This window comes from Spinacia oleracea, chromosome 1, assembly GCF_020520425.1.
Source record: "Spinacia oleracea cultivar Varoflay chromosome 1, BTI_SOV_V1, whole genome shotgun sequence".
NCBI classification, from domain to species: Eukaryota; Viridiplantae; Streptophyta; class Magnoliopsida; order Caryophyllales; family Amaranthaceae; genus Spinacia; species Spinacia oleracea.
Genome location: NC_079487.1, coordinates 106,255,736 through 106,276,749, shown reverse-complemented (window position 1 = coordinate 106,276,749; position 21,014 = coordinate 106,255,736). Strand labels below are relative to the sequence as shown.

The following is a 21,014-nucleotide window of genomic DNA, read 5'->3' as shown; positions in this document are numbered from 1 at the left end:
TTATCTGAACTTATCTGAACTTATCACCCGCAGCCCGGTGGTGGCCCTGTGCATCCTGGTCAACAACACAGGGCCACCCAAAAAAATAGGGCCCTTTCTCGCAGCCAAATGTACATATTAAAAATTCAACGCTCCAATGTTCCATTCATCTCCCCAAAATTATTTGTTTCCAATATTATCCCAAATTTCCAATTCCAAAAATCTTATTTCCAATCCTTTCATATTATAATCAACAACTTACCATTCTCAAACAAATCTTCAAATTCGTTTCAAGAAAAAAAAAACAGATTGAGAATCTTCTTTCTCCAATTTATATTGCAATTCGCCATTTCCTATTTTCAATTGAGTGCGTTTTGGAGATTTGTTGAAGATGAAGAACAAGAATAGCAGAGAAAGACGAAATTTTGTGCTTAATTATCAATTATCACTTTATAAGCAATTAGGTTAATTGGGTACACGAAACCAGATTAAGAAAAATTGGTATGAACTTGCGTTGAAAGATGGTTTGTTATTATGAGATTGGAGAATGTTTTAAACGTTGACAGCAGAGATGACGGGATCGTCTATTTAACTCAACCAGGTGCTTAATGTTTTGGCTATTGATTCAACCCATTATTTGTGTTAATTCAAGTTTAATTATGTGCAGCTCAAATTCTGTTTTGATATGCATGGAATTTTCTTTTCTTCGAGTTTTTGTTGTTCAGACTGTTCATAGAGTGTAACTTTTTTTCTTCTTAATTTCTTTTTTTATGGTTTTGATCTTCCTATTAAAACCCATGATCCTAATATTCTTCTAATTCGAAGCTGGACTTATTTTTGTTGTTGTAATTTATTATTTTTGTTGTTGTAATTTTGATTGATCGCTTCTGTATTAATTAACTAATGTTTTTTTTTCAAAAAGTGTTAGACAAATGACACTTTTTAAGTAGAAAAGATCGATTATAACTTGAGTTGTATTGGGATGTTATTTAAATTTTTTAAATAAAGTTTTTTTTTCTTATAGGTTTCAATTTGTAGGAATAAAATTTGTAGGAAACGATTTCGGGTATTAACAGGTACGGGTTTAAAAGGGAACGAGTTGAAAAGGGGTTGGGTTTAAACGGATTTGAGAATCATATCGGTCATCTTCATGTCAGATCGGGTAAATCGGGTTTGAATGTAATGAGTCAATTTTCGCCGAATTTGGGTTCTTATCGGTTCGGGTTATATCGTGTCGGGTTATTTATAATCATAATAGTAATATTTCACTAATAATGAGAATAATAATATTAAGAAGAAGAATAATAATATAAGAATAATTATTTAATATTAAGTATTATTTTTATTATTTTTATTTATTTATTTTTATTATTATTATTATTATTATTATTATTATTATTATTCATTATTCATTATTTTATTATTATTTTTATTAATATTTATTTATTATTATTTATTATTATTATTATTATTATTATTATTATTATTATTATTATTATGGGAAACCACCAAAACGTTACAAGCTTAACAAGCTACAAAGATCAAGTAAACTACAAGAAGTTGGTGGGGAGCCGAGATACAATCTGGGCCCCCACTCCTCTAGCTATGGCGAACCCGATCCTGCTGAAAATGTGGGCAGTTGCCCGTGCCCCTATGTCTTGAGCACTGGAGTACGTCTGGACCCGCTTCAGCAACGAAACAGCCCCTTTCTCTAACTCCCCAAAAGAAGAGAAGGAAAAAGGAAAGAAACCGTAACCCAAAGCCCTACAACGTGCCGCATACTTAGCCTGCTTCCGCTGCGCAGCAACCGCCACAACCCGACCCGGAACGAAGTCTGACAACCCAGATTGCGTCATAGGTGAAGACCCAGTCAAGTCAACACACACATCTACACCGCCATCCCAAGAATAAAGCAATATATCTGCAGGACGAAGAGCTCCATCACTCTCACTAGTCAGCCCAACATCAACCTCCTTTCGAGCAGAAATCCCCGACCGATAGCAAATATCCAAAAGGGTATCACGAACAACATTATGTCGATGTTTGATACCCACGATCCCAGCACAAGACACGGCATGATCCCCATAAATATCCCCATCGAAAACCCGAGAGCAAGCAGAACACGGCGTCGAATCAGAGAACAACGGAATACCCAACCGATAGCAAAGAACCGAACGATAAGTCTTACCGTTCATAGTCTGGCCTAAACCCGAGATGGGGACTGCCCGCAACCAAGCTGAGGAGTGATCCCCCTGCTGGGATTTCCAAAGGGCAACATGACACGAAGATAAGGAGTAGGCGGATACCGCATCAGCAGTAACCTTCGTGAAATATATGTCTGCCAATTTCTTCATGAGAGTGGGGGCAGCGATTTCACTAGGGCTACTCATAAGGTCGCTCTCCACGGTCCTATTGAAAAGACCAAGAGCATCATCAAAGGCCGACCCCGGACCATCAACACCTGAAAGCCGAAGAAGCGAATCCTGCAAACCAGAAGACTGCAAACGGGATGCAAGAAAAGCATAATGCCGAACATCACCAGCTGAATAAACACCCAATCCTCCATACGAATAAGGCAAGGTAGCAAGACGCCATTGCCAGTCACCGAACCCAGGTCCCGAAGCAGTCACGATACGCTCTAAAGAAGCCCGAAGAGCCACATCAAAAGATACTTGGGCCGCTTCAAAAAGATGAGGTGGACAAGTGCGCATAGCAAAATAGATTTTAGAAACTCCAGTGCACGCACGAAGAAGCAACAACTCACACTGGGGATCATTAAGCTTAGCTACAGCATCCATCAACACAACAGTCTTCGACACCCGTCGCGAAACCAACTCCTTACAAAAAGAGGAATCCGAACTGACTGGACCACCAAGCAACTTAACACCAAGCGCGGGACGAGCAATACCAGTAGGAAAGACACCCTCTAGACAACTTAACACCAAGTGTGCATGTTGCGAAAAAGGGCCCTTTTTCGCAGCCAAATGTACATATTAAAAAAATGCTGCTATTCAGTTCACCTATTCAGTTCCCCAAATGAACGATATTCCCTTTCTCAAGAAAATTCAACGCTCCAATGTTCCATTCATCTCCCCTAAATTATTTGTTTCCAATATTATCCCAAATTTCCAATTCCAAAAATCTTATTTCCAATTCTTTCATATTATAATAAACAACTTACCATTCTCAAACAAATCATCAAATTCGTTTCAAGAAAAAAAAAACAGATTGAGAATCTTCTTTCTCCAATTTATATTGCAATTCGCTATTTCCTATTTTCAATTGAGTGCGTTTTGGAGATTTGTTGAAGATGAAGAACAATAATAGCAGAGAAAGAGGAAATTTTGTGCTTATGTTAATTGGGTACACGAAACCAGATTAAGAAAAATTGGTATGAACTTGCGTTGAAAGATGGTTGTTATTATGAGATTGGAGAATGTTTTAAACGTTGACAGCAGAGATGACTGGATCGTCTATTTGACTCAACCAGGTGCTTAATGTTTTGGCTATTGATTCAACCCATTATTTGTGTTAATTCAAGTTTAATTATGTGCAACTCAAATTCTGTTTTGATATGCGTGGAATTTTCTTTTCTTCGAGTTTTTGTTGTTCAGACTGTTTATAGAGTGTAATTTTTTTCTTCTTAATTTCTTTTTTATGGTTTTGATCTTCCTATTAAAACCCATGATCCTAATATTCTTCTAATTCGAAGCTGGACTTATTTTTGTTGTTGTAATTTACTATTTTTGTTGTTGTAATTTTGATTGATCGCTTCTGTATTAAATAACTAACGTTTTTTTTTCAAAAAGTGTTAGACAAATGACACTTTTTAAGTAGAAAAGATCAATTATAACTTTGAGTTGTATTGGGATGTTATTTAAATTTTTTAAATAAAGTTTGTTTTTTTTTTCTTATAGGTTTTAATTTGTAGGAATAAAATTGTGATGCTCGTAAAATAATGTTTTGATTATCGCACTTTTTTTTATATTAGGGGCCCCATTTTTTAGATTTGAACAAGATTAGAACAGGGCCTCCGAAATATTTAAGACGACCCTGATCATTAATTATTTATATATTGAGGGAAAGTAAAGAAAATAATTATGCATGTACTTTAATAAATTTATGTACTATTTTTTTGTATAGATGTAAAAGTACATGCATACAAGTTATGTCTTCAATAATAAATTATGCATGTACTTTAAAATGGTATTGTATTATTAATTAAAAGTACAGTGTAAGGAGAAAATAATACAATATTACATGTATAACCGTGTAGCATAAACCTAAATTTATGTATAAAATGGTCACTCTAACAGAATAATTATGCATGTACAATGGAGCACGATACGTATCTGCTACGGAATCTAAAGGAGACAATATAATTTGTCCAATCAAATAATGGTTTGCCAATATTGCAGAATGCCATAATTAAACTACAGTGCCTCAGCTTTTCCCATTTAACGGCTAACATATTTGGAGTAATTAGCAGCACCACCAGATGTCTACAAACATGTCGAACATTATAATCCTGATAAATTATCAAAACGACAATAAATTATCAACACCAGATGTCTATAAACATGTCGAACATTATAATCCTGATAAATTATCAAAACGACAATAAATTATCAACGCATAATTAAAAATCCTCATAATTAACAAAACAGAAAAAAAATCCTCAAACATTTTATTATACAAATTCGAAATCCATACACGTATTAGTAAGAATCATCAAAGTACTTCTCAGAGTACCGAATCTGACCCATTTTCTTCTTCAATCGCACAAATAAATAAAATTTCTCCAACAAAGCCTAGAGATTCCTTTGTTATGGTTTTGATCGAGCACTAAATCAAACCAAATATCAAAATCAATAAGCAATTCATAAATTATGAAATTCAAGGAAGAACATATGAAATCAAGGTTTCAATTCAGGGGGATTGTATCAATTCTCTGACATAAATCGGCAATGAATCAACAAACGTTGAATCGTTATCCACAATTAAACCTGCAACAGTCGACGAAGATGACAACTTTGTACTCTCCGACGAACCAATCTCAAAATCTGACTCATACCCCTCTTCAAGTCGCATTCAAATTTCCCCACAATTAACAAATTGAATTGGGGATTTTCCAAAATAGAGATTTGGAAATTTTGATTGATCTGTTCTGAATCAACCGCATTAAAGGGGGGATAAATCGACTTGAATTCATGATTAAAAAACATAATAGGACTCAAATATTAAATCCATAAAATCAAACAAAAAATTCGAAAAACTGAAGAAAAAAAATCAACATACCTGCTCGAATTGAGAATAACTTGCAAAGATTAGGTCTCGAAGTTTTTTATTAGATCTCGAATTTTTATTTTTTTATGGATTTTTTCGAGCATGTTGATGTTGCAGAAGATGGAGAAGATCGAAGGAGAGGATCTGAGGGAGGAGAGAAAAGAATACGAATGGGAGGGAGGAGAGAGAAGAAAACGGGAGGGAGAGCCGGGAGAGAGAGCGAAAGGTTTGTGTTGCAACTGAAGTGTAAAGGGTATATTAGACTTTTTAATTGGGGACTCGAAAAGTGGAATTACCGAAATGCTTCTCCCCTCTTCACTTATATAATAGAGATATGACGATATGTAATACGGAGTACAATTTATTCTAGTGGCATGAGATTGGAAATATGTGCAGTTGTCAATATTTCTGAGATACTTCCTCCGTTTCAAAAAAATTGCAACACTTTGATTAGCACGTTTGTCAAGACACAGCTTTGACCTTAAATACCTCTACTCATACTTTTTATTTTTAATCTTAAAATTTAGTATAAAATATACAATGAATTCAATCCACCAACATTTTACTTATACCTTTTGCTTTTAATAAATTAGTAAAAACTTATGGTCAAAGTTAATAAATGAAAAGTGGAAAAAGTAAAAGTGTTGGAATTTTTTTGAAACGGATGAAGCATTGATTTATCATTTTCCTAAACTTTAAGCTACTAATTTGGTAGACCTAATATACTAACATTTGAAAAGAAATCTTAATCAAAATCTTTGATGAATCGAGAACCTACAAATAACACCCAATTATTCAACGCAAATCTCAAACCGTTGTAATGAAAATAATTAGACCCATTAGAGGAAATATATCGATGTAGGTTATTTATGTTGATTCACCATACTGGCATACTCTATAAACAAAAGGTCTTGTATGCACAAGGTGTACAATAAATTTATTGTACATCAACATAACTTTTACCCAGATTTCTCTAACTTTATATTGAAAAAAAAGTTGATAGTTAAACATTTTAAAAGGATAAATGATTAACTTTATTCATTATTAGTGATTTTGAAGAAATATTTTTTATTAAAATGAAAAAATTTATCACTAAAAAAATAGAAAACTTTTATCTATATAAGAGTAACTTTTAAGTATTTTACGTTAACTTTAGATTCGGTGTACAATATTTATCGTACACACCATGTAAATAAGAATTTGTGCTCTATAAACAATCCAAAGCATAACAGTTTCAACATAAAAGGACATTTAAAATATATTGTGGTATATCGAGGTCAATTTGAGGTTCTTAATGTAGGAAGTAATGGGAAAAATCCGAAAATAGTTATGTAAATGTGGATCGAATATTTGATTTGTACATGAAGTTGTGACGTGTTAAATAGAAGCAAAAAAAAATTGCCCCGAATATTTGATTCTGTATTTGAAAAGCTTCCTCAGAATGAGTTTAAAACCCAAGTCAAAGTTTAACCGAAATCAGAAATCGATGAGGCAATCAAAACGAAGACGAAAATCAAGGGAGCGTTTACGGAAATCACGCGACATTTACAACGTCATTTAAGATGTGAGCTTTGTAATTGAATGGTCTCATAATAACTGGACCGTCAGTTTACGACTTTGCAAAAAAAAGGAAGCCTCACCACTAGTAGACTTGAACCTCATATTTTGCACTTCTACCAATGTGAGACAAGCCTTAAAACCCATATGTTGCATTATATTCAACACTTAATTACATATCAACTCTCTTTTGCATAAAACCTAAGTTTATAGAGAAACTATACACTTAGAAAAGTACGGTGTATAAAAGAGTTGTTGCCGCCTTCGTAGACAAGTACTCCGTAGACAACAAGTGTGCATGTTGGGTTCTCTGTCAATGATGTTGCACCAACTAAGGACTTGTTTGGTTGACATGAGAATTTAATTCTCACGGGAGCTTGTAATTTAAGGGAAATTAGTTCCTTTGTTAAATTTATCGAAATTTCTTTAAGTTGTTTGGTTGACAATATAAAAATTAGAAATTCCTGTTAACTTTGATTGACCAATGGGAGCTAGGTAATTACTTCCCATGTTTTGTAGTAATTCAAATTTCCCATGAATTCCAAATTCTTCCATTTTTACTTTTTTATGTCAACCAAATAACTACTCCCTCCGTCCCTTAATACTCGCACCGGTTTGACCGGTGCAGAGTTTAAGACATTTGAATTGACTTATTAATTTAATGGTGTTAGTTGATAGTGGAGTATTTTTTTTAATATTGTTAATGGGAAATGTGTAAGAGGTGGGGAGTGGTGAATGGAGGATGTGAATTTTTAAATAATTTTTTGTAAAGAATAGGGGTGTAGGTGGGGTAGGAGGTAAGTGTGAGAAATAATATAATATTGATAAAACTTCCATTTATAGAAGCGGTGCAAGGATTAAGGGACGGCCCGAAAAAAAAAAGCGGTGCAAGTATTAAGGGACGGAGGGAATAGACAATTTATAAATTCCCATAAATTTTCATTTTTTCATTTTTAAATATCAACCATACAAACCCTAAATCTCCTACCAAACTTCTAAATTTCCTTGATCGTCCACGTCACCAGAACATCAACCGAGCGATTTCCTTCAATATTGCATAAAGATCCAATAATTCCCTAAATACGTTACTTTCTAAGTTATTTCCCACCATACCGTCCACGTAAGCAAGGGAGAAAGAGAAGTAATTTGTTTTTCCCGGTTCAGCATTCAACCGCCATATGAGATAGCGGTTTCGTTTTAAAGCAAATCCCCATCTCAGATGGCGGTTCAATGTTATAAACCGCTATCTGAGATAGTGGTTTGCATTAAAACAAAATCGCTATCTCAGATGGCGGTTTGCTTAGTTGTAAATTATTTTTAACATGAATTACAGTTTAAATAAAAATATAACTTAGAAGTAACCTCTTGAGACATCAATTGTGTCTATAGCTCAGTGGATAGAGCGTGTTGTTTCTAAGCAAAAGGTCGTGGGTTTGAACCCTACCTAACGCGCTTATTTCTTTTTAACCATTTCTTAATATTAATTATAAACATTACCCAAATTTAACTTATCAACATTAGTGTCTGTAGCTCAGTGGATAGAGTGTTTATTTCCTAAGTAGAAGGTTGTAGGTTCGACCCCTAAGTTAAAAAGTAACGCATTTTGAGAATTTGACACTTTTTAAACAATATTGAAGGAAATCGCTCACATCAACCTGACCCCTCTTTCAAACTTTTAAACAATGTCCTGCCATCTATCTTAAAATTTGAAATTTTGTCATTGTAAAATGGTAAAAGGTGGTTCATTGAGGGAAGAAGACGTAAAGATAAAGAGGGAAAGCTAGTGGAGTAGCACCCACATAAATAATTAAATATCATCCAAAGGTGCTTTCTTTGTTTCTAATTTTAGGGGGTATGTTTTACGTCTTTGATGACACATAATCCAGAAGACAATGACACACTTCCAATTTGGTGGCTGCTGTGGACCCTTTTTACAACAGAAGAGAGAAAACTACAGGTCCAATGTTTTTTGGACCAAAAAGTTCATCTTCACATTCTATTAAAATGTGGGCCACAAATACAATATCTTAATGGACTAACTTAAGGTAGTTTGCACTTGGGGTTGAAGTTATATAGGCCCTGAAATTGGCCCAAGTTTTTATTTGGGCATGAAATGTACTTGGACTAACTTACGTGCTTTGTATTTACGATTAGAATTCCTGATAATAAAAAATAAAATTTATAAGGCAAGATAGTACTCCCTCCTTTCCTCTTTATTCTTTACGTTTGTTATTATGCACGTAATTCAACAACTAATTAATATTGATAAAGTTCATTTTTTTTTCGGAAAAATTAAAACTAAACAATGCAAATTATGTTTATTGATAATGTTTTCACTTTTATCCAAAACATCACATTGGAAAAGTGTGAGAGATTTAACGCAATTTGGATTATACACCCGGGTGCACAGTGCTCATTGTGCACCCTGTTGAACATTTATTGAAAATCTAATGAACATTGAGAATGATTTCAATGTACATGTACTAGTGAAATATTTAAATTATATGTTCTATGGATTTGAACTATACGTTCATTGGCTATATATTCTTTGTAAAACAGGGTGCACAGTGAGCATTGTGCACCCGGGTGCATAAACCATATTTTAGAGATTTAATGTCTCAATACGAAAGATTTAGTGTGTCAATGATATTAATTAATTAAAATAATCAATTACGTAATTTTTTACAGAATATTAAAAATATAAATATATAATGACAGAATATTAAAAAATATAAAGGTAAAAATTAAATAGGACACCAAAAACAAAAACCGTAAAGAACGGAAAATGAGGGAGGGAATAGTTTCAACGAAAAAGTTGTAGTGAACTAACTAGTGATAGTTGGCCGCAGCGCAAGTATTATTTGGGGCAGAAGAAAGGTGCTGAATAGACTTGTTTGTTAAGAGCCCATATAGCTATTTGGAGAACTTGGCCGTTCTTATTGGATGATGGTCGAGAGTTATCTATGCCTTCCAAACTTCCACGTCCTATGTAGTATTACAGCACTACTACAGCCCACCCTCACTCTTCACCAGCTAATCTCTTAACCTTTGTGTGCGAGTGTATATCGGACTGTGTCACTTTTTTTCCACCGGTGTCATTGGGTTCATGCCCTTGAAAAGTTTTTGAATTTATTAATTATTTGAGATAAACTAGTTGTTGGAACGTGCGCTTTCCCCCAAGATATAAAACACTATCTCCCGGAACACTATACAAATGATCACAAGCCTAATTACTTTGTAGAAATAGTTGAAAGCATGAATACAGTACTCTGTAGATGATAGGAAACACGACTATTTACTTGATGTAGGTTACATATATAGAATTCATGACTAAGCATAAAAAATTTACATGGCTAAGTTTAGGAAAATTAACAGGAGAAAGAACAGTCGTGATAGTTCCTCGCCAAACTTTGTGGCAACATACGACTCTGCAAAAAAAAGATCCATGATTACTTAGTTGATCAATGGTGAAGCAAGAAACATATCTGTCCTACAGTTATTGATTATACTGGTTATACACAGACTACTGTCGTACTCAATCACCTGATATATAAGGCCTTGTGCATAATAATATCATATAGTTGGATACACTAAATTTATATGCGTCGATGAATTTTCAATTGTACCCTAAATATTTATTTACATTTATATTTACCAGAAAATCCTAGTAGAATTGGCTCATCATGTTCATTTATCAAGTTCACTTGATGTTGTAAACTCTCTAAATTGTGATTTTGAGAGTGCTGTAGAAATTTGTTGTTTGATTATATGTAAGTTTAAGATATTATGTTCCATATTTGTTGCACCGAGACCCCATTTGTATACTTTGCTCCTGAGATAATGAGGGATTTGAAGTTCTTTTTTTTTTAAAATGAGCAACCTTTTTTTTAAAAAAATGAACAAAATTAAACAAACCAAAACACATAAGGGCTCTGCACAAACCACCCCCCCTCCAACCCTTTAAAAACGTAAAAATAAACCATGATATGATGTAGATACCTTTATCCGCTGATAGAATATTCTCGATATATTGCTCGTACTCCTCTGTGTACTACCTCGAGAGAACACTCCATGTATTTCTCAAATAAGTAGATGACATCCGAGTAATTTGACTGCAATCGGAATTCGATCAGAATTTAGAGCTGTTACAATTGCAATTTCAACTAATATTGCAAACGAATCAACAACTGTGCAAGTCAAGTCAAAATATGAAAATAGCACGAGATGCTAGTGATCCTGGATTTGTTGTCAGTAATTCAAATGCATCAGGTGTTGCCCTATTGAAATCTTTCAAAATCTTCTCACTTCCCGAACCAAATACAAAAAAAAAAAAAAAAAAAAAAAAAAAAAAAACAAAAACAAAGACCATGAATTCCAGTATTCCACTGCTTGAGTGTGAACTATAAAGAAGAGGGAAAAAAAGAAAGAAAGAAGAAGAAGACCATGAATTCCAGTATTCCACTGCTTGAGTGCAACCTACAAATTAGGGTTTTGGCCGAGTCTAATGGAAAGAAGTTGAAGTTGAAATGATGATGAGTACTGTGAGTAGGTTAATTCCAAAAACTTTTCATATTGTCTTTCCTCTTCTGAAGAAATAAATAGCTAGAAAAGCACGAATGGTCTTAGAAACTGTAGTGTTCACATCCTCTCTAACTTATGAAGAGCAAACAACAAAAACCTTGAAAGTCCTAACCATAAATCTTAGGTCTATGGTTCTAGGTGCAGGTAAATAAATCTGTCTCAAATCCGATGAATATAATGTCTCTTATCCTGATGATTGTTTTGAGAGGTACAACTGTACAAGAACTGATGAATTGGACAATATTTTTGCACCTCAAAGTTAGACATCTGACGGTATTAATAGTATTTTTAATTATCCCCTTTCAATGTTTGAGAATAGGATTTTAAAGTTAACCACTAATTAATACAAAGTTTGAATAAGATAGTGTTGAAATCAAACAAAGGAAAATTGAAACTGAGAATGAGAAATGAAAGGATAGTTTGTCCTCAAACCTCCCCTGCCATTATGCAGCACTGAGATAGACCATGTTCATTCTTAAAAAAGTTTATTACTACTACAATCATGTTGATACGTTAAATTTCAAGACGTCATATGAAATAAACGATAGAATAAAATAAAAGAAAAAAAATGAAATGAACTTACCAAACGATTGCCTCTTATTATATGAAGACACCGAAGCGAATTGCGAATGGCTAACTATTTCATTTTCATCCAGCAAATTCGATTCAGAATAATTTGATAATGAGTTCAGCAAAATCGAATGTCTTCCTCCATCAAGGGACTTGCAAGTTACTAACGCATGCCATCTAAAAGCCATTGCACCAATGCCTTGGGCTAGGAGGAAATTTTAGTAACAGCATGCAAGCAAAGAAGTGTCTCAACAACTTGAACAATGGATGTTACCTAGAATCAGGAGCATCATAAAAAATAAATAAAAAATAGAAACATAGAAAAGAAGAAAATGGTAGAAGTAGAACATGTTATAAAATTGCAAAGGCAAAGACAATGAAGGTCTGTTTGCTACAATAGTGATCACCAATGTATAAAAAGGCTCAAGGCGCAACAAGACGATTTAGAGTTCCACCTTGGTGCCCCTCATTCAAAAAAAAAGTGAAAAAATGGTGTGTGCCTCGGGAGGTGCGCCTTTTTGTGCCTCAAAGTGCGCCTTTTTGCGCCATGCAAAAATGGTTAAAATTAATGATGAAAGTCATTTAGTAGGAAATGGATCAATCTAACAATCGTACAAGAAAATAGGTAAAAGTCACACACACCATCTAACAGCCTAGCGAAAGAGCGATTTGAGAGGTCCCTCTCCCCGAAATTTTCTTCTTGAATCAATCATCTATGCTCTTACAATCCCGAGTCCACTTCCCTGCATCATTTGATTTCTGTCTCTCTTTAAAATTCCTTATAATCTCGAGTCCACTTCCGAACTGGCAGTTCAGTGATTCCTGAGAGTTACATCGCCACCTTCACTTGCATCATTTGCACTGTCTTCATCCACTACCTCAATAGTTCCACTAAATGTGAAGTGATTCCAGTGTCTTTCCTGGCAATTCCCTGGTGATTTCAGCCAGCCTTGTGTACATCTATCTGACACTGGCAGCATCCTCTCCTCCCTGTGGAATAGCAATATCAAATAACGGAAATCTGAAAAAACAACTGAATTCACACAGTTATAAGATCAGTTCAAAAGAATACAATAGTGGACTGCTTTCTACTTAGCCTATCATACCAGATTACATATACCAAACTGTCCATTTGGCATGAGAAGATTAAGGTTATTTTCACCCACGATACTCTGTGCCATATCAACAATTGTACTCTGTATGCTAGCTTCACCATGATGGTTAGCTGATTTCTTGGACACATAATCGTTGAACTGAGAAACTCTGATCTCTTTGGTCAAGTTCTTCTTAAAAGCAGAGAAGAGAACTTTTCTCTAGGTGGGCTTTATAGCCCATCAACAAATGTATGGAATTTCAACTCCTTGTCGATGAAGTCACTGTATCTTATTTTTCCTTCTTTTATGATCAAGAAATTCCCAACCTGCATCCCAACAACAGATGTCAGAAATTCTTGCTGAACTTATTGAAGATCTACTATCAAATACAACATAAGACATCAAATGCAATACAAAAACTTTCTATGTACGCTTCACTCCAAGCATATGGAAAGTAAGTAATTCATGAGCAAGAATACAACAGTGCATCCAGATGCTTCAATCAAATAAGAAATATATGTACCTTGAGACCTTGGAGATAGTCCAATGTTACCCGCAGAAGGATCGTCCTGACACCTCAAAATCTTACTCCCAACCGTAAGTTCTAGACCAGTAGCACCTCGTGCTCCCAAAACAAAAACACGATCGTTCCATCATCCTTAAAAGGGTAAAGGAAATTCATCAGTATATATTAATGAAATGTATCCTAAGGGTGTTTCCCACTAATAACAATGCATTGATATCACATAAGGGAAATAGTAACCATGCAAGAACTTTAAACTGCTTAAACTAAATGGCAATTGGCAAATAAAACAAGGATATCAATATTGCCAAGTACCATGGCACCTCCTTACTCATACATAACATCAATGCATATCATGTACCCATGAACCAACATCATTGTGTTTTAAAAAATGTTGCTCAACCTAAGGTAGCGACAAAATGACAAGGAAAGGAAAAATCAATGCATAGGTATGGATCCAGAATGATTAGCAGTTGACTGCAAAGGCACAATCCTAATTAAAGACCAAATTTAGTGGACACGTTTCAATAATCACAAAAAGTTTCTCATCCCGCAAACGGTTTGAGAATATCCAAGGATACGTGTCACACATTGTAATTTCCCCCAAGTAATAAAAAGCCATCGACGAGGAAGCTCCAATAATTTCTTCTTTTCATATGCAGTCGATATGTATCTCATTGTCACTACACAAAAATAGTCCCAATTAAAACCGCCCCAACATGTTCAGAAGAACAAAATCAATGCGCTAGTACTATGACTATTGTACCTTTTCGGATGGTTCAGGTCTGATACCTACAGAACCTTATCGAATTTAGTATTGGCTTTGAAACATTCTCATTGTAAATATTGAGTAATCCTAGATTCAACATCCAATCTCAGTACTCAATCCTAGCCATCTATATCCCAATACATACACGGAATATGGAAATTTCATACTTGATTAAGTGTTGACGGTATCAGGCTCCATGTCATTGATGAAAGAAATCTCATCATGAAAGCCAACCAAAAGCCTTAGTATAGTTCGACATTAAGGTAAATGCATATATCAAATCTTCTTATCATATCCCAAAGTTGGCTTGATTGTCAATAGCTATACACGAATGCATCAAAGAGTGGTCCATATTGAAATCCGCAAACAGGTAATAAGTGCAGTATCTTTTTAAAAACCGGTTATGGTAATGAATTACTGAAAGTAATAAACACAATGGTATTTAACAAAATCCATGATCGATGGCATCCAAATCTCTCCTATTCATCCGATTCGAGAGATTGAACTCCGCCACTAAAAACGGTCATATACATCCAACCGTTTCAATTTAAGAGAATCCAATTCATATTGTTCGAGGGATCCCAGTTCACTGAGCAAAAACATAGATTCAAAAAATCCCAAAACTAAAACCCAATCAAATCACAAGTAAAGCCAAAAAAATGCCGAATTACTGAACAAAAACTATGAGAAAAAACTGTTACCTGGATGCTAAAATCGCCACCTAATTAGACATTGTGGGACTCTGTAGAACCAAAATCACCCGCAAGGCCGCAACAAAGCTATTTTGCGTCATCATCTGCCGCTCCGTCCGGTCAAGATTGGAAGCGAGTGCGGCCAAATCGAACTCCGAGATGGAGAAGAAAACTGTAAAGTTTTTAACAAAATAATTAAGCACATACATTCCTATATACAAAGCCGATAATAATTCACCATCTGAAAAACAACAACATACAGAACAAACCCACCGGAAACGGAAATTTTCACATTGGAAACATATCGCTCGCCATGAACCAACGAAATCTTGAAGAAGAACGAAATTTGATAAAAAATAAAAAAAGGGATATGAAACCACTTTTCAGTTCCTGGAATTCTTTCAAGCAACTTCCAACTCCAGTATCAGAAACTGTCAGCAACCCAAATAGGTTTTGTTCAGACCCCACAAAACAATCAATTAATTACAGTGAATTTCACTATAAACTATCCTCTACATTCATACTCAAATTAGTAGTAGCATCAAACTACTAATCAATCATTGGGGGAATCAATAATCAAATACTAAAATAACAAATACATTTACATCCAAATTCATTTCCCCTTATTTCACAATTTTAGTCGCATACAATCAAACAATTGGAGCGCATAATAATCACATAATACGAAGTAATATACAGACAAACAAAGAGAAAATATACTTGAGATTTGAGTGAAGACGGAATCGGAAACCGTGATTTGTCGGAGGAAGACGGAAATTCTCCAGGGATCTCCTGATAGTCGACATCTTTGGACTGCAAGTGAAATCAACTGACAAAATATGGAACAGCAAACAAACATTATGGTTTATGAGTAAGAAGAAGTTGAGATTGATTTATGAGATGAAGTAATTAGTTCGCCATTGATGAAATCGTACTTGTTTGCTGAGGTTCGTCACCTCCATTTCGCAGCTGCAACTCTGCAAATATTAATTTGGGGTTTTCGCGCCCTAAAGGGGACAGAGAGGGGAAGTAATATCTTTGTCACTACTAAGAAGATGGAAGCAAAAGAACAGTGAAATGGGAAGAGGAGCTTGAAAAGATGAGAGAGTTGGGGTTTGCTGAAAATGGAAGTAGTAGAAGTTCCCAGAGAAAGTCAGAAGGCTAAGACCAAGGAGAAAAAACCAAAGACACGTGTCATGATATAAGGGAAGGGGCAAACCAGTAGTTAAGCTTGAAAGTTGGGGGCGAAATCGTCAGAGCACTATTGCTGCAATAGTAACTTGAACTTTGCATGTTTTAAAGTGTTAGGATTATACATATAAAATATCGGTGATGTATTGATTGAGCGTTTTTATATTCAATAAGATTTTGAAGTTATAAACATTTGCTTTCAATTTTTGGTCCAGATCCGTCATTGCTTTTGTGGATAATGTAAACGTGTAATGAAGAAAAAGCCCAAATAAACGAAGCGGAAAAAAAAGCTAAAATTTAACAACAATGCATGGGATGTTGGCAGTGTTGCTCTTAAACTCCCTCAAAGTCGCCTTTATCGGGGTGCTAATGCTAATGTGTTATCAAGTGGTTTTGGTTCTTTAATCCTATATTTGCAAGTAGATTTATCACTTTCTCGCCAATAAGGTCTTAGCCTAGTGACTAAGACTGAGGCTTTGTGTATGGGGCTGTCAAATCTCAATCCGAACCGTTTAACCCGTTGGGTTAATTCGAATCGTTAAGAACCCGAATCGTTAATAACTTGTTAGTTGGAATCCGAAAACTAACCGAACCGATAACATTCAACCTGAACCTGAACCGTCTCAAAAATATTAAACCAAATAAGATCTGATACCCGATAACAAACCGCCATGCGTCAAACCGGACCGTTTCTACCCGAACCGCATGGACCCGAACACCGTTAATTACCCGATTTATTTCCACCCGGGAAAAACTCGTTCACAGCCCGAACTGCTTTAACCCGAACCGTTTACAACCAGAACTGTTTCAACCTGGGCCGTTTAGAACCCGAACCGTTTACAACCCATAACCCAGATAGTTATGTGGACTTTTAGTTTAAACTAATTATGATCATCAATTCATTAGTTATTAGCTTATTAGAGTAATGAAATGTAGAATGTCATATTCCTTAATTCTTGACAATGTTATAAAAGTATAAAACTCATGAATTTGTATTGATTTATTAGCCTTGCACTCTTTTATTGACTCGTATTCAACTAACTAATCGTCTAATTGATCATTAAACTAAATTTATCTAATTCAATTCCTTATAAGCTTATAACCTTATAACCTAAGAACTAATCGAAAAGCTATGTTGTTTTAATTGAATCGACTTAATTCATTAACAATTGACCTTGTTTGTCTCGTTTCGTTGTTGAACATGCTAGTCTCGTTGCTGTTTAAACTAATATGAATATATAACAAACTTGTATTTACAAACTTTACAAATTCATTACGTATTAATTCATCATATCGATTATTAATTAGTACATTATTAGTTTTTAGTTCATCAATACATGTTTCGTAAGACTCTCGCATGGTGGGGGAGGACGTAGATGATTTTGATTCCATTTGAATAATATGATTGGTAAATATCACAGGACATAATAAAAGACATTGACTGACTTTTCTTAATTAAGTTTATGAAATTTGATAGTGAACATTATTACATTAGTTGTTTGTCAAAAAAGAAAATAACATTCGTTATGAATCACGTAATCAAATTATATGGCCTCTTTTACCTTTCACTTTGCTTTAATAATGGAGATATTATAATATAAACGTATTGAAAATTGTGATTTTAGTAATAACCCGACATTGTTTGTAAATTGTATCCGAATTGAACTGACTAAACATGAACCCGACCCGATTACCATCCGACTAAACCCGCAAACAAACCGAACCGAATTGACCCGTCCCGACTACAATTCGACCCGATATGAACCCGACCCATTATAACCCGAACCGATATGAACATGACTTAACCCGACATGAACCCGTACCATATAACCCGAACCGTTAAATTTTCAACCTGACCTGAACCGAACTGATAGCAAAATGAACCGGTTTCAATCTGAACCGATGAACCCGAACCGGAGCCGAACCGATGACCCGATTTGACACCCCTACTTGTGTACAATAGGTCTTAAGTTCAATTCTCTCCCGCCCGCCTTTGTAATTTATATTATCCTTATGACTCATTCGCGCAAAAAGAAAAATAAACTTTGTCACCTTTTCCGTTCACACGAGGGTCACTTCTCCATTAAAAAGAAAAATAATAATCCATCATGCAACTCCGTTATCCATATGTCCTTTAAATTATGTGTGTGGACTATGACAATCGACAAACTTTGTTTTATTTACCTTATTTCCATTTATTTCATAAAAAATATATCCAGATAAGTTTAGGAAAAATAAGGATTACCCTAATACTCCGTACGATTTATAACTAAAATAAGTTTTAATAAGATTTAATAATTCAAATAAATTCAATTTAAAAAGAAAAAAAATTGAAAATCAGGTGGATAAAACACATCCTAAATATTAGCCTTTTGTCAAATATATATATATATATATATATATATATATATATATATATATATATATATATATATATATATATATATATATATAATACTAAAAGAATCAATGTTGTGATGACAAATGTCATTCATTGATTCGTCTCTCTTTTAATATAAATCATTAAAATATTTTTTTATTCTAAGTACCTCTATTAAATAAAAATCTATTTTTGATACATAATATTGGATTTTCTAAATAAAAGGAAACTATACATATACGAATTAACTAAATATACTATTGATTTTATTTATATATAACATTGATATCTTTACATTTTACAGAGTACAGTACATGACTATTATTGTACTGTATTTTATTCTATATATATTGAATCTTCAATCTATATCTGATGCCTATCTATCTATCTATATATATATATATACTCTACTAAAACACAGGGCGCTCAGTCTGGAGCTGACAAGTGTCCATGGGTAAAAAAATTAATTATTTTTTAAAAAACTAAATTCTTAATATATTTACATTATTAAATACTATAGAATATAGTTAGCAATCTAATATAAAATATTCATATGATATTTAAATATAATTTACTATAGAATATTAAAATTTTATGGTCCAAATATAGAATAAGATCAAAAGTAATGCACGGATCAATTACTTTTGGTATAATATTATTATAAAATATTCATAATTCAGTATAATCTATTATAGAATATTAAGATCTGTCGATGAGTATTTTACTAAATTTCCGAGATATATACTACTAAAATGCATGGATGACCAATAATGTGAAATACATATACCACATACTTTATTTAAATTTGTCGATGAGAGAATATGGTCTGCGGTGTTACATACTGCAAATTTACACACACATATATATCATTATCTATCCATACATACTCTACTATAACACATGATTCTGAGGCTGACAAGTGTGCCTGTATGATAATTTTATTATTATTGCTCTTCTAAAATTCTACATTTATGTTAAACTAAGCTAGAGTTCTATAACATCTCAAATATTACATCTACAAAACTAAATGTATTTATTATATGGACTAGATAGTGAAATATAGAAAGTGGAATCAAAATATCTTTTACAAAACTTAGGATAATCTTATATGTTGTTTAATATTGCATGGTAAGATTTTTGGGGTCAATGAGTGGTTTTTAAATTAGTCGAGTATACAAATCATTCCCCTGTAATAATTCTAAATATTTGGATCGATGCGAGGTAAGAAGAGGGTTACAGATATTGCATTGATGAAAAATTGTATACTAGATAATTAATAGGGAATACTTAACTAATAACTAATATTAAAATTGATCTTTAAGTATTACACTACACAGGATATTATAGTTCAAGCTTTTGATACCCAGTTAATAATGTCATTATATAAGGTTATGTCAGATCTCGCCGTTGTCATTCAAGAGTAATATTATACAGTTATACTATTCACTATAACTGGTCAAGATATATCAGTTTTATTCCATGATCCAATAAATACCTATACAAAATAAAAACGCAAAATAGAAAAGACTTAACTATCTCGAGTTGTACATTTTTATATGGTATAATTAAGTGGAAGACAAGGACTTAACTAAATAAATTAATATCAAGTTAATTGAAATAGACTATTACATATTCATAGATATTGAAATGTTAAGATCATTGCGAACCAAGAAACGCTGATGATACATCAATTGAATTTAAGATCTTGATTAATCAATAGTCTAATTTATGATATATGGTCAATTTTCACCGTATAAAGTCAATTTTGAACCATAAGACTTACAAATTATCACTAATTTAGAATATTACACCGTGATTCAAATTTTATAAATAAGTGAAAACCACATCAGTGTTTTAATGCTATAGAATACTTATTTACCTACGAAACTAAATTTCTTAATTAAAATATACTACTAATATAACATGTTTTGATATATACTTGAGATGGGACGGGTAAAAAAATTTGGTATTAGTAACACAATTAAAAAAATGAGATAGTATTGGAACTTAATATAAGATCTGAAATGGGTCGGGTTGAACAGGTACATATGGGTTACATCATGTTCAAGTTTATATCGGTTAAGGTTTTTATTTGTTTAGATTCATACAATGTGGGTAAATCAATAGCGGTATGAAATGGGTGGAGGATTGTACTTCGTGTCAGGTGAATTCAGTTCCAAATTATAAAATCAGAATTATCAATACGTTTATAAATTATAATATTGATGCCTTAATTAGGGGACAAAAGAAATAACTAACTTTTAAAAGTGTTAAGAATTTAAGATCGGTAGCGGGATTAAACAGGTTATGGTTAATAATTTTATAAAGGATTCAAATTAAACGGGTTACGAGATTTAAACGATTCGGATTAAGCGGGTTACGAGTTAATGGT

At 33.6% G+C, this 21,014-nt stretch overlaps 1 long non-coding RNA gene across 1 annotated transcript; it reads right to left on the bottom strand.

Annotated features, from left to right (window-relative positions):
- Positions 1 to 12,260: 12,260 nt before the first annotated feature.
- On the bottom strand, positions 12,261 to 15,225 carry LOC130466098 (uncharacterized). Its single transcript, XR_008926123.1, has 4 exons — positions 15,061 to 15,225; positions 13,591 to 13,725; positions 13,080 to 13,393; positions 12,261 to 12,963 (listed from the first exon to the last, which is right to left on the bottom strand). It is a non-coding gene; the product is annotated as an uncharacterized lncRNA (long non-coding RNA).
- Between the last annotated feature and the right edge of the window lie 5,789 nt (positions 15,226 to 21,014).